The sequence below is a fragment of the Anopheles maculipalpis genome, chromosome 3RL (genome assembly GCF_943734695.1).
Source record: "Anopheles maculipalpis chromosome 3RL, idAnoMacuDA_375_x, whole genome shotgun sequence".
Lineage (NCBI taxonomy): Eukaryota > Metazoa > Arthropoda > Insecta > Diptera > Culicidae > Anopheles > Anopheles maculipalpis.
This window is the reverse complement of record NC_064872.1, coordinates 70450276-70454281: the sequence shown is the minus strand read 5'-3', so window position 1 is coordinate 70454281 and position 4006 is coordinate 70450276. Positions and strand designations below refer to the sequence as shown.

General features: G+C 36.7%; 1 non-coding gene across 1 annotated transcript; it reads right to left on the bottom strand.

Annotated features, from left to right (window-relative positions):
- Nucleotides 1-3678: 3678 nt before the first annotated feature.
- Nucleotides 3679-3750, bottom strand: Trnae-uuc (transfer RNA glutamic acid (anticodon UUC)). The gene has a single exon. It is a non-coding gene; the product is annotated as a tRNA-Glu (tRNA).
- Nucleotides 3751-4006: the final 256 nt, after the last annotated feature.

Here is a 4006-nt window from a genome sequence, read left to right as displayed (position 1 = left end):
AAGAAGAAATTGGCGCCACGTGATGAACGCATCTCTAATCCCATTTTTTTTTTTTCGTTGTCCTCTAGCTGCGCCATAGGACTCACTAAATAATAAAATAAATTAAAATCCAAAGCCATATTATACCGCGTCCTTTAGAATAGACATAACACAGCGTAAAGAGAGCGCAGCATGAGGTAGAAAACAAGAGAAAAAATGCAAAAGAAAAAGATAAACCGAAGGAAGCTATTAATTAATTGTAGCCGATTGAAGAAGGATGGGGGCGCGCGCAAGATAGGCGCAACAAAAAGTGTGAAAAAACTCACCAAACAAATTGGAAACATTAAAGAAAAGAAAAGGAGAGTGAGTGAGCGTGTGTGAAGAAGGAAGAAAATATTACAAATATCGTCAAAACGCGTCTCGCGAGTAACGCGGTGTGAAACGTAGCCATATTAATCATATAGTCGGCATTATCAACGTACGTTCGTTCGTTGTTTTGCAACCAATATTGTGTTTTTATTTTACTTTCAATTTTTTTTGTTTTAATTATCACTATTTTATCGTAATTTTAAGATATCGATACGTACACGGTAGCATATGTATGTTTGTAAGCAGCATCACAACCACATCACCATTGATCGATCGATTTGTTTTGTGTGTATTGATTTTGCAGCGTTTTTTTTTTCTTTTTAAATCAGACTAATAGGTTCAGTTTTAATGATTCTTTATTCTATTTTTTTTGGAAACCATCTTTTAACTAAATTATCTATCGTTACAGTACTCAAAAGGAAAGCCATAGTTTGCTGTAATTGAATCTCAAAACGCTTCTCCTAAACGCTACTACTAAAATCGAAGCTATAATTTCGATCGAGCTTACTAATAAATGCGGCCACTCAATTGTTTTAAAATCCATTCATTCTTTTTACGTACGGCTGTCCTTTTATGACTCTCAAGCTAGGACAGCAACGGAACGGAACCACAGTATAAGGGCGAATCGTTATGTGACGATGGCCCCCCATAATAGGATGCATAGACATGAAGGCGTTTTATGAAGGTAGCTTTAAAATACTTCCAGTTTCTTTTTTTTTTTAAGCGTGAGGATGTATAAAATTCCCGCAAAACTCCCCCCAGCAGCGCGCCAGTAACAAAAAAAAAACACAAACACATTTAGCTTCCCTTTTGTGGGGAGCTTGTAATGGATGGCAGAATAGGAGAGGAGAAAGAAATGCTCAAGAAAAAAAAGAAGGAAAAACACAAACACACATAAAACTTTATGGAAATGATAAGGAAAGAGCTGCCAGCAGCAGTGGTACGTGAATATAATATACACATAAAGAGTTATGCTAAAAGAGAGAGAAAAAAAACAACAACAAAAAAAAACGATACAAATTTATTGCCACCGCCCGCATCCACCTAAGTAAACGTACCATCCTTCCTAACCTTTATCTTCCCCTGTTTCTGTGTCATAGTGACGGTAGAGTAGTGTACCGAGTGTTGCGTCTAGGTCGTCCTCTAAAATCTCTTCCCTCCTTCCGCAAAAAAGGACACAAAAAGAAGGATAAATTCGCGATATAGTACGCACTACGATATGAAGAATATGTCAGACTCATTTAAAACAAAAAAAAAAAAACAAAACAAAAAAATATACATAGCAGCACTTCAAAAAATTAGAAAGAGAGAAAAACAAACGCGCAAAGTCAAATGCAGCACAGACACAAAAAAAAAACACAAGAGAAAGGTGATAACAAGAAAACATGAAAGCATATAAAAAAGAAGAAGGACGAGGAGCAAAGAAAATACATGCAAAATAAATCTCTGCAAAAAAGAAACACGCAATGTTAGAACGATACATTTTAAGAAGATTAAATAAAAACAAACAAACAAAACCACGAGAGCAAAAACAAGGAAAGTAGAAGAAGAAGAAGAAGAAAAAAACGCATCTCGTTTTCGCCAAATTATTAATATTAATAGTAAAACAAAAGAAGAAAAAACAAACAAGAAGAAGAAACAAACATACAGACAAACAGACAGACAGACACATAAACGCACACAAACATCATAACACAAATCATAACAAAAAAGTATATAAATTTATTCTTACTCAAAAACAAACAAACAAATAGCGTTTAATGGTGAATATAGGGCGGAAAGATGATAAAACCTTCCTGAGTGGGGAAGCATAGTATGTGTGGGTGTGTTTGTGTGTGTGTGTGTGTGGGTGGGTGGGTGTGTACGTGTGGATGTGTACTTGAAAAGTGTTGAAAAAAAATTGCACAAAATTGTTTTCTTTTATTTTCATTTTCCAAAAGAATCCTGGCCCAATTAAAAAGAAAAGCAAAACGAGTAAGAACAAGACACGAAAGTAAAGTAAAGTAAACAATAGCAGCTAAATAAAATGGTAAAGCAAAAGCACAACGGTTGAAACAAGCTCAATAGTAAAATCAGCACAAAACAAATTTAAAAAAAAACGAATGAAAGTAAAACAAATAGAATCAAATAACGTGAAGAAGAAAAGAAAAAAACATGAATAGAGAGAGAGAGAGAGAGAGAGAGAGAGAGAGAGAGAGAGCGAGAGAGAGAGCGAGAGAGAGAGCGAGAGAGATTTCGCAAAGAACAAGCTGCTCCCAAAATGTGATTACACTAGATTCTACATCTATTTTCTTCCTGCCATCTTCCATCTGCGCTATAAAAGAAATGTATTGAAAACTTTCTAACAAGAAAGATGAACATTTAAACAGTTTTCTTGTTCTACGAAAGACAAGATATTAGAGAAGAAGTAAGAAAACAAAAGAAAACGATCAAACACACTGCAGCAAACAACAACAATAGCAAAAAAAACCACCACTCTTCTTCTGAAAAGTCAACCAGAGCAAGCAGAGTGTAATACAAGAGTAATTTATAAGTAAAGAAAGAAGAAACAAAACAACATAAGTAGTAGAGAACGTAAGAAAGTAAGCAAAACAGACCAGAGAAAAGAAAACAAAATTGAACGAAAGGAGAAACGCACAACACGAATACAAAACAAAGCAAAAACAGAAGAGGAAAACTTGCAACTAGAAACTTTGAACCCATACAAGAGGAAACCAAAAAAAAAAAACAGATGCTAAACAGTAGGAAGAAAAACACAACAAGCAGTAAATAGTTTGTTCTGTATGCACACACACGCACACACAACTACATACACACACACATACACGCATACAAATCAGGACAAACATTACATTCAGACACACACACACACACACTAACACAGACACAAAAATTTCACCAAACATCATATTCTTCTTTTTTTTTGTAATAAAATTTTCATAAAATGCCAATGAGCCGCTTTATTGGTTTTATTTGGTAGTTTAAAGTTAACATCCGAACTACTACTTCCACACGATGCCATCAGGTATCATTCACATGACATGTTCAGCTCTCGGGCAGTCGTTCTATATATTCGGAGGCCAATTGAGGCACTATCGATCTTCTTCTTAGTCTCCGCAGGGTTGATGCCATGCTGCTGACATGGTGTCAGGTCAATCCGTTTCCAGGAATCTCGGTCCAGCGTTGCAGTCCTCCATTTATCTGATCAAGGTGCCAACGAGCCTCGCTGTGCTCTTCTACGCGGCGGCATGCCGAACAGGGTGCTGGCGTCCTCTGGGGTTCATTTACCCTCCTTAAAAAAAATTATTCACAAAAAAAAAACGTCCATCTTTCCCATACCGGGAATCGAACCCGGGCCTTCTGGGTGAAAGCCAGATATCCTAGCCACTAGACCATATGGGAGGCTTGACTGGTAAGTGGGTTTATGCACATGTGTGTAACGCTCACTTACTACGGTATCCTTGTCGGAGGAAGGTTTTGTCGGCTAGAGAACCCCTTGAAACAAGCTCTAGTCTGCTCTATGACCCTTCTAATTCCTCGTTAGTTGCCTCGTGCATGGTCGTACGAAGAAGATCGACAGGGGCCTTGGTTCAGTTGGTCAAAAAAAGAAAGAAATTTTTCATTTCCAAATGGCATTTATTATCAAAAACAAAGGAAA